At 38.5% G+C, this 11,456-nt stretch overlaps 1 non-coding gene across 1 annotated transcript; it reads left to right on the top strand.

Annotated features, from left to right (window-relative positions):
* The first annotated feature begins 10,385 nt into the window (after positions 1–10,385).
* On the top strand, positions 10,386–10,492 carry LOC145953985 (small nucleolar RNA R71). The gene has a single exon (XR_014431197.1). It is a non-coding gene; the product is annotated as a small nucleolar RNA R71 (small nucleolar RNA).
* The last annotated feature ends 964 nt before the right edge of the window (positions 10,493–11,456 follow it).

Genomic DNA, 11,456 nt, shown 5'->3' on the forward strand with positions numbered 1-11,456 from the left:
CCGTGCTTCTGGCCACTTTGGTAGCGTGAGTTTGCCCTCTCCAGGGATTTGTGATGATTTTGTCTCCACAGTCCACGATGCTGCTTCGACGGTTGTTTGTGATTCTAGTGCCGCTGAGGGCTGGATAACGCAGGGATCCGTCTAGGGGATGTGCAGTTACTCATAGGTTCTTGTGTCCCAACTTTCCATTGCGTAGTTGGTGCCCATTGGGGAATTTCTGATTCCTTGGGGATGCAGACACAAAGATGCTCTTTCTGAGGTGAGCGATGCCTTATGATTGGCTGACGTCCTTTCGACGTTGGTGGAGTATCCCGGTTATCCTTATTCGGGTGACTTTTTTGATTTTCTGGTTTTGTTGGCTCTGCGTAGGCTGTTATTCGCTGGGGGATTCTGTCGTATTGATCTTGATTGGCCTCTTCTGTTAGGCGGATTATCTTGACGTTTGGTGTTTGGTTGAATACCGAATTCCGCTTGGGGAATGGTTATTGATCTTTTCGGATTTTTCTTTTTTGAAGGAGTGCCTCTGAGTAGGCGAATGGGGATTGAGGATTTCATGTATCCCAGAGTATTATTTAGAAAAGCCTCTTCAGGCTTAGCTTCACTCGTCGCTCGAGTTGGAAAGCTATCTCCACTGAGGAAGTCTAAGTCCTTTGACTCAGATATTTTATTTGGATGATCATGCTTCCATTGGGGAATCTTGCTGATCTTGCTCTGATAGCTTTCACTGGGAATTTGGCCCAAGAGTGTAAGCTGAGAAGTCTCTGGGGAGTATTATTTCGGCAAGCCTCTCCAGGGTCAGTTATTCCGTACGATTTTTGGTTTTTCGAATTTTTGCCTTTTTTGTCGATTTCGGCTTTTTCTGTATTTTTGCCTTTTTTGTCAATTTCGGCTTTTTCTGTACAGAAATTAAAGTGCTAAAGAATTTGGATTCAAAAGTGAAAATTTCATTTATTAAATGGAATGAAATTTGTACAATGGTAATGAAAAGAGTGGGGCACAGCCCGATCAACCAAATAAATAAAAAGCAAGAAAAATAGCCGGTCTTCACTCCTCTGCCGGCAGATCCTGTGGAGGGTCTGGGAAGCGACGATGCAGCCAGACTGACAGGCTGTCAAAATCCTGTTTGAGGGCGTCGATACTGTGTTGCGCAGTGTCGAATCGAGCGTCGATGCTCTACTGCAACGCGTCGAAACGAGCATCAAAATAGGCCCTGTCCTGCTACGAGGTGTCAGCCTCTGGCTGCGGGTCCACATCACTCGGGAGCTCGATGTTCTCGAAGAGCTCGTTGAAGGTGTCGTGGGTGGTCGCTCGTACATATTGCCTCCCTGCCCTGGCAATAATCTTCATGTTGAGCAGGGTGGCAGCATTGATGGGCTTGGGCGCCAATTCTCCTGCATCTACGCCATCGGGGCACCCCCAAGTCTCGGCGAGTCGTGAAAGGAGCGTGGAGATGATGTGTGAAAAACCGCAAGTGTACGGTTGTCGTCAAGTAATAAATATCGAATCACAGGGACTACGTGTTTGACCTAGAATTACTAGTATTTTAATTTGAATTTTAAAACAGATGGAATTTCTGTTTTGATATGATAAGATCAGATTTCATGGTAAAAGAGATAGTAATGCAATTAATGAATAAGATAAAACTTTAAGATAAGATAAGGAGATTTCCGGGAATCTAGGGTTCGCACAAAGAGTTCCAACATTATTGAATTATTATTTTCATTAATTAATTCTATTCCATCTTGAAGGTAGTCTTAACCTAATTTAATCCTTGCACCTTCTCAGGCTACGAGGACGTGTTTAATTAAAATTAATCCCTACTCTCGTGGTAATTGCGTTCAATTAAACCCGTTAAGATCTTTGTTAATCTATTGCTCCTCGAAAGCTTAAATCTACTCTCGTGATTTAACACTCAAGTCTATTCCTTTAGGTTCCGATAATTAGGTTCTCCTCTCAGTTCATCCCTAATTATCTATGATTATGAAAATTAAGATTAATTGTTTATCATAATTATAATCAAGTTCTCCTCTCAGTTCATCCTTAATTAATGTTATTATGAAAACAATAATATTAAAGTTCATATATAAAATATAAAAGAACAGATCAAGAATTGGAATAAAATTAAGAAACTGAATAATGCATTAATAAAGAGGTTCTCAGAGGCTAAGCCCTGATCCCAGAAAAAGGGAAACTACTCACAGGAGTTCATAGTAGTTCTCCAAGAAGAAAAGAATAAAAGAAAAGTAAACCTTAGAGTCGATGGCACCGGCGCGCAACCTTCTCCAAGTGTCGAAAACTAAAAGACTGTCTCCGAAAAACCACCCCGTTCTAGGCTAACCTAATCTAATTTATAACCTAAAAGGGTAAAAAGGTAAAACTACCAAGATAAAAATTACAAAGATAAAATAAAAAATAAAAACATAAAACTTAAACAGCTGGGACGCGAAGTGAATCACGGCCGTGACTGAGAATCACGACCGTGATCTTCTCTGGAGCACATCTATGAAGGGTCAGTGGCGTTCACGGGTGTGATTGGGAATCACGACCGTGATTTTCTCTGGTGAATCACGGGCGTGATTTAGAATCACGGCCGTGATTGTCCCTGGTGAATCACGGGCGTGATTTAGAATCACGGCCGTGATTTTCCCTGTAGCTCAGCATTTCCTCTTTAATTCTTAAATCTTGATCCTGCTTAGAGAAAACACAACACATACCAAGAAAAGCATAAAATAGGAAAATGATATAAAAATTTATTAAAAACATGAAAGATATGCATGATTATGCTATGAATTCTTGTGAATTAAAGTGCTAAAATACGAGTAAAATACACAACATCAAATAACCCCAAACTTGAACTTTTGTTTGTCCTCAAACAATAATTAGCACTTTGAAAAAAAAATTCATCAAGAATTAACTGAGCATTTAAAATCTTCACTCTTAGTCTCACAAGGTCCAATTAGAATCTTAATCTTTCATTACTAGCACCAACTCTTAGTTTCTAAGGGTTTCATGATGTCAAATCTTGTAAAGCTCATTAGTCAAATGAAGATAATTTAACAGAAATAATTTTTCGATGCTTGTGACACAAATGGGGGTAATATTTTTATTTTTGTTTTTGTCTCACCTAAAACATTTCCCCAGTAGCCAATCAGTGTAGAGAGGATGATAATTTCAAGAACATGTAGCCTCAAAGGGGGTTAGCTATTTTACTAAACAATTCCCCAGTAGCTAATTAGTTCCCTTAGTTTTCTAAGGTTAAGAATATTCTCCCTCTAACCTATGACCTCAAAGGGGTGCTAGGTGATATATTTTTTTTTATTATTATATTTTTTTTTTATTTACCCCCCAAAAGCTTTTAAGCACGAATTAAAAAGAATTTATCTTCAAGAGACTATTTTTATAATTCTCGATCATTTCAAGCCTCAATACTAAGAACCAAGTGCTAGCCACAAAACCAGCTAATTTTTCAACCTTTTGTTCTGAGACTTCAAGATTCAATTCATCACATTCAGTGTTTTCAAAGACGAACAATTTCATTAAAAATATTTACTTTTCAAACACAAATTCAAGCTGGGATTAACTGAATATGTATATATGCATGATTCTTTTTTTTTTAATTTTTTTTTTTTTTAATTTTTTTTTTTTTGCATGAATGAATGAAATGCGTACATCCTCCTAACCCCAAACTTAAAGATTTGCTTGTCCCGAAGCAAAGAGCTAATGAATGCATGATAGATTATTTTGACACAATTATAAAATGCATGAATATGCAACCAACCCACAACAGAAAGGAATGCTTGTCCCTAAGCATCAGAGTAAAATAAGGAATAAGAAAGATCTCACTGTGGTGGAAAATCATCTGGATACCGTTGAATGTGCCATTTATACATTTGATCAACCATGTAATTATAATGCTGCTGGCGTTCATCCATTTGTTGCAGCCGGTTATCCATTGATTGAATAGCTGCTAGGATAGCAGCATTGTCCACCTCAGGTCCAGGATGTAGAGGGGGTTGTTCAGGAGCTGCTTCCTCATCTGCAGGAGCCGCTTCCTCAGCTGCTGGAGGTCGGTCCTCTAATGGCTCCAGTGGAAACTGCCAGGTAGCCCGGTTCTTCACAGTGTATGTTGGATTTGGTAACTGGTGGTGCACTCCCGACTGGGTTACTACAAAGTAGTATTTATCATCTTCATCTTTCGCAATGCAGTTCATAGAAGAGCAGGTAGCAAAATTAATAGTACGGCTTCCAGGGAGTGGTTCTAACTGGTCCAGCCAAGCGTGATAGCCAAGGTGTTTGGCTATAGTGGTAATGAGGCCGCCATTCACAATCGCACCGTGGCTGGTATTGGAAATACTCTGGAACTGTCGTGCCAAATGACTGCCAGAATCAATAGGCTCCTCTCTGTTTTCCATCATAGCCCATAAAAGTAAAAGTTCGCTCAAACGAACCTTTCCTTCAGAATCACCTCGGGCCAAAACAGTAGAGGCAATAAAGCGGTGCATAATACGGATGGCGGGATGGCGGAAAGCAGAGGAATTACATTTTCCAGCGACCCAATTACTTGTACCTGTCAAACTATACCAAAAAGAACCAGGGTTGAAAGAACTTGGGGTTCTCGTGCTCCCTCCAGTGGGAAATCCAAAAATATTATTGAACTGAGCTAGGGTTAATTCGTGTTCTTGGTTAAACATACGGAAAGAAATCAACCCTTCAGAACAATTTGGCCCAGATAATATTTCCGTGTGGAGAGAGCTCAAGAACTCAAGAACTAGTCGAGGATAAACAACATCATTATGCATGGTAGCAAAGGTTGTCCACCCAATGTTAGTTAACATGAAATTGATATCAGCACGTAAACCCAACTTACGAATAAATGGGAAGTCGAGATACCTGGTAGGATGGATAGTGCGGAAGCGTAATACCTCGTTCCGCTCACGCTGTTCATCGTTCCGATAGAACCTCGGAGGAAGTTGCGGAATTTCACTTGCTTCTTCCTCGTAACTGTGGGTATCGGAAGCGGTGGAGGACGAACCAACGGTACGGGTGCGCTTGGGAGCCATGGATGAACGGAAGGAGTGAATGTGGGAGGAAGAGGGAAGAAGAGGAAGAAGAAGTGAGAAGCTAGGGTTTGGGAGAGAAGAAAAGAGAGAATGGGTCGTAGGTTTGAGAGAAGTGAGAATGTAAAAGGAGGGGGAAGAATATATAAGGGAAAGTGGGATTTCAAAAATCACGGGCTGTATCTGTAGGAGATCACGCCCGTGATTTATAATCACGGCCGTGATTCTCTCTGGGGTTTTCCAAAAATTTTCCAGAGAAGATCACGCCCGTGATTTAGAATCACGGTCGTGATTCTCTCTGGGGTTTTCCAAAAATTTTCCAGAGAAGATCACGCCCGTGATTTAGAATCACGGTCGTGATTCTCTCTGGGTTTTCCCAAGAATTTTTCCAAAAATTTTCCAGAGAAGATCACGCCCGTGATTTAGAATCACGGTCGTGATTCTTTCTGGGGTTTTCCCAAAAATTTTCCAGAGAAGATCACGCCCGTGATTTAGAATCACGGTCGTGATTCTCTCTGAAACTCTGAAATTTTTTTTTTTTTTTTTTTTTTTTTTCATAATGCTTGAGTAGGTTCCTGAAGAACCATAGAGTATAATTTTTCTAAGTGTTCCCCATGGAAATATAACTTCAATCTCTGTGCATTGACCTTGAATATGTCGCCTTTATCGTTTCTGATTTCTACAGCTCCATAGGGATATACTTTTTGAACTGTAAAAGGCCCTGACCATCTTGACTTCAATTTTCCAGGAAACAATCTGAGTCTGGAATTAAATAGTAGCACCGAGTCCCCTTGCTTGAATTCTCTTCTATGTATATGCTTGTCATGCCACCTCTTTGTTCTTTCTTTGTAAATCTTAGCATTTTCATACGAGTCTAATCTGATTTCATCAAGCTCATTGAGTTCCAATTTCCTTTTTTCTCCAGCATCCTTTAGGTCATAGTTGAAGTATTTTATTGCCCACAAAGCCTTGTGTTCTAGCTCTACAGGAAGATGGCAAGATTTGCCATAAATCAGCCTAAATGGAGACATGCCAATAGGTGTTTTGTAAGCAGTCCTGTAGGCCCAAAGAGCTTCGTCTAATCTTAAAGACCAGTCCTTTCTTGTTGTAGATACAGTCTTCTCAAGAATCTTTTTGATTTCTCTGTTGGATATTTCTACCTGTCCACTTGTTTGAGGGTGATAAGGTGTACCAACCTTGTGAGTGACTCCATATTTTTTTAAGAGAGATTCAAACTTTCTTTCAATAAAATGTGAGCCTCCATCACTGATCACAGCTCTTGGGACCCCAAATCTTGGAAATATAATTCTTTTGAAGAGTTTAATGACAGTATTTGAATCACTCGTTTGAGCGGGAATCGCTTCTACCCACTTGGACACATAATCAACTGCAACTAATATGAACTTGTAACCTTTAGAACTTGGGAATGGTCCCATGTAATCTACTCCCCATACATAAAAAATTTCTACTTCTAAAATCCCATTTAATGGCATTTCATGTTTCCTGGATATATTCCCTGATCTTTGGCATTGGTCACAAGAATTTACCATCTTCCAAGTATCCTTAAATAAGTTTGGCCAGTAAAAACCAGATTGTAGAATTTTAGCTGCAGTTTTTGACGTACTAGCATGCCCTCCATATGCGGAAGAATGACATGAGTGAATGATGTGAGGAGCTGTTTCTTCTGAGATACACCTTCTGTAGATACCATCTCTACACCTCTTATATAGGTAAGGTTCATCCCAAATAAAGCTGTTAAGGTCACTAAAGAATTTCTTCTTTTGTTGATAATTAAAGTCTTCAGGAAGGACTCCACATGCTAAGTAATTCACATAATCTGCATACCAGGGACTGTTTTTCACAACAACTGCTAAAAGCTTTTCGTCTGGGAAGCTGTCATTAATAGGGAGTTCCTCCTTTGTTGCTTGGTCTTGTGGAAGTCGAGAGAGATGATCAGCTACTACATTTTCTACTCCCTTTCTGTCCACAATCTCTAAATCAAATTCTTGTAAAAGGAGAATCCATCTGAGGAGCCTAGGTTTAGCATCCTTTTTATTAAAAAGATACTTTAGGGCAGAGTGATCTGTGTAAACAATAACCTTAGACCCCACAAGATAAGATCTGAACTTTTCAAAAGCATAGACGACTGCTAACAATTCTTTTTCTGTTGTTGCATAATTGGCTTGGGCTTCATCAAGAGTCTTGCTGGCATAGTATATAGCATGAACCTTCTTGTCCTTTCTTTGTCCCAATACAGCTCCTATAGCATAGTCACTTGCATCACACATGATTTCAAAAGGAAGGCTCCAGTCAGGAGTTTGCAGAATAGGAGCTGTAGTGAGAGCTTCTTTCAACCTGTAGAATGCATTCTTACAAGAAACATCAAAGTTAAAAGGTACCTCTTTCACAAGTAGATTAGATAATGGTTTAGAGATTTTTGAAAAATCTTTAATAAACCTTCGGTAGAAACCGGCATGCCCTAAGAAACTTCTAACACCTTTAACATCAATTGGAAGAGGCAATTTATCAATTACTTCTATTTTTGCTCTATCTACCTCAATTCCTCTCCCAGATATTAGGTGTCCTAAGACAATTCCTTCTTGTACCATAAAATGACATTTTTCCCAATTTAAGACTAAATTCACTTCAGAGCAACGCTGCAATACTTTAGTTAGATTTAATAGACAGTCATCAAAGGAAACACCATAAACTGAAAAGTCATCCATGAAAACTTCCATCTCTTTTTCTAATAAATCACTAAAGATTGCAGTCATACATCTTTGAAAGGTAGCAGGTGCATTACATAGGCCAAAAGGCATTCTCCTATAAGCAAAAGTACCATAGGGACATGTAAAAGTAGTTTTCTCTTGGTCTAATGGATGAATAGGGATTTGATGAAAACCGGAGTATCCGTCCAAATAACAAAAGTATGAATGCATTGCTAACCTTTCAAGCATTTGATCAATAAAAGGTAAGGGAAAGTGATCCTTTCTAGTGGCATTATTTAATTTTCTATAATCAACACACATACGCCACCCAGTCACAGTTCTTGTGGGAATTAATTCATTATTATCATTTTTAACTACTGTCATCCCACCTTTCTTAGGAACCACATGAACTGGACTTACCCAAGGACTATCAGATATAGCATAAATTACCTTAGCATCCAATAATTTCAAAATTTCTTTCTTTACCTCTTCTTTCATCTTGGGATTTAGTCTTCTTTGAGCTTCAACAGAAGGTTTGGATCCTTCCTCCAAGAAGATGCGATGCATACAAAATGAAGAACTAATTCCCTTTATATCAGCCATAGTATATCCAATAACTTTTCTAAATTTTCTCAACTCATTGAGAAGTTTTTCAGTTTCTTTTTCATTTAAAGCTGAATTTACTATGACTGGATAAGTGGAATTAGCCCCCAAAAACTCATACCTTAAAGATGAAGGAAGTGGTTTAAGTTCTAACTTTGGAGAGTTTTCTTCTTGCCAATCTGTTGAAGACTCAAGAAGACTTTCTACTAGAGGATCTTTTTCTTTACACGGGGGACTTGAATCGATCAAGCAAGCATAATTAGGTTGAATCCCCTCAAGATCTATGTGCTTTCCTCCAACTAGAAAATTCTCCAAGGGATCCCTCAAAATAGATCTCATGACTTCTTCCTCCATGTCTTTAGGCAATATATCAACCCTGCAGCAAATATTTTCAAGAGAAGGTTGTCTAACAGATTTAGCAATATTAAATTCCATTGTTTCATCATTAATGGATAAGGACAATTTTCCATGTTTGACATCTACTATCACGCCTGCTGTAGCCAAAAATGGTCTACCTAGTATGATTGGTATTTGTTTGTCCTCTTCCATTTCTAAAACAACAAAATCTCCCGGAATTAAAAATTTACCTATCTTAACTGGAACATCTTCTAAAATTCCTATGGGATATTTTATAGATCTATCTGCTAACTGGATTGACATTGCTGTAGGCTTTAATTCTCCCATATCTAATTTCTTGCAAATTGATAAAGGCATTAAACTGATACTTGCCCCAAGGTCACATAAGGCTTTTTCAAACCTTAGATTTCCAATGAGACAAGGTATAGAGAAACTACCAGGATCCTTAAGTTTTTTGGGCAAATTATGATGGATCAATGTAACAGTCTCTCTATCATCCAATTTCCTTCGGTTAGCTAAAAGATCCTTAAGAAATTTAGCATATGTAGGCATCTGTTGTAGAGCTTCTACAAATGGAATGTTTACATACACTTGTTTGATCATATTTAAAAATTTTTCAAATTGTCTATCAAGTTTAGTCCTTGCTAACCTTTGAGGAAAAGGAATTGGAGGGTGATAAACAGTTTGAGGCTTTGATGAAGATACTTTTTCTTTTTCTAATCTCTCTTTTTCAGGTTTTTCAACCATAGGAGAAGCGTCTTCATCAATCTCAATAGTATCATTTTGATTAGACACAGGTCCGTCTAATTTCTTCCCACTCCTTAAAGTCACAGCATTAACATTTTCAGCTGGGTTTGCAACTGTTTTACCTGGGAACTTACCTGGAGAATTGCTTGAACTAGGCATCAACTGTGCAATTTGATTTTCCAGCATCTTGTTGTGGAGAGTAATATTCTCAACCTTGACAGCAAGGTTTTGAATAGAATTTGCCATTGAATCATTGGTCTGTTTTTGATTAGTGACAAAATTCTCCATAAGGCTTTCTAATCTTGAAACACTTTGTTGAATTGAGGGTGTCTGTACTGGATTTCCTTGCCCATTAATGAAGTGATTGGGCGGACGGAAATTAGGTTGCTGACTGCTACTTCCTTGAACTGGGTTATTCTTCCAAGAAAAGTTAGGATGATTCTTCCAACCAGGGTTGTATGTGTTGGAATATGGATTACTCTTCTCTCTTCGAGGAGTGTCATAGAAATTATGAGAAGCTGCCACTTGTTCAGTAGTATCTTCTTCTTCTCCAGTAAAAATTGAGGTACAATCTACTGCAGTGTGCCCTTGTTCCCTACAAAGGTCACATACTTGATTTGTAGCCACTGAATTAACCTTAGCTTTTTCCATCTTGTCTAACCTTTGATTAAGAGTATCAAATTTTGCTAAGAGTAACTCAATATTGTTCACTTCATATCGCCCCGGAGTTCCTTTCCTTGCTGTGACTTCTCTTTCACTGTATTGGCTGTGATTTGAGGCTACATTTTCCAAAATAATCATGCAGTCATTAATAGGTTTCCCCATGAAAGATCCTCCAGCTGCTGAGTCTAATATCATGGTGCTTTGTTGGTCCAATCCTTCAAAGAAAAATTGGATGGTAAGCCAACGGTTGAAGCCATGTTGTGGGCATGCTTGAAGATATCCCTTGAACCGCTCCCATGCTTCATAAATAGTCTCTCCAGTGCCTTGTTGGAAATTAGTGATTTTCTTCCTCAATTCTTTAGTTTTAGAAGGAGGAAAGAATTTCTCTAGAAAAGCTCTTTCACATAATTCCCAAGTTGCTATCTTTTCTCTAGGCACTGTTCTTAGCCACACCTTTGCCTTATCTCTCAAGGTGAGTGAGAATAAGCGGAGTCGCATTCCATCAGAAACTTCATCATCAAATTGCTGGGTCTCACAGATTTCCAAGAACCCCTCTAAGTGGTCATTAGGATCTTCTGATGGTAGTCCTCCAAAGGTGTTCTGTTTGAGCATATTCACCAGAGAAGCTGGTACAGTAGCTCCAGTTCGCATCTCCCCTCCAGGTATCCCATGAGCTACGGGTGCAGAGTAATCCCGAAGCGGTAAATTATCTCGTTGTGCAGCCATGTCAAATTCTCTAAAAAGGTTTCTTTTCCTTCTCAGGAGAGTTCTTTCAATCTCAGGATCAAGTGGTGTTGGTTTCCCAAGACGTAGAGATCTCTTTTGCATTAACCCTAAGGCACTGCAAAAAAAAAAAAGGAAAGTGACCCGTGAAATCTGAATTGGAGAAGTAAACACTAAAAAAAAAAAAAAAAATTATTTATTTATTAATTTTTTTTTTTTTTTTTTTAAAAAAATTTGAATTAAAATAATTGTAATTTAAATCAAGAGACGTAGTCCCCGGCAACGGCGCCAAAAACTTGATGTGTGAAAAACCGCAAGTGTACGGTTGTCGTCAAGTAATAAATATCGAATCACAGGGACTACGTGTTTGACCTAGAATTACTAGTATTTTAATTTGAATTTTAAAACAGATGGAATTTCTGTTTTGATATGATAAGATCAGATTTCATGGTAAAAGAGATAGTAATGCAATTAATGAATAAGATAAAACTTTAAGATAAGATAAGGAGATTTCCGGGAATCTAGGGTTCGCACAAAGAGTTCCAACATTATTGAATTATTATTTTCATTAATTAATTCTATTCCATCTTGAAGGTAG

This window comes from Cajanus cajan, chromosome 1 (assembly GCF_000230855.2).
Source record: "Cajanus cajan strain Asha chromosome 1, NIPB_CcT2T_4, whole genome shotgun sequence".
NCBI classification, from domain to species: domain Eukaryota; kingdom Viridiplantae; phylum Streptophyta; class Magnoliopsida; order Fabales; family Fabaceae; genus Cajanus; species Cajanus cajan.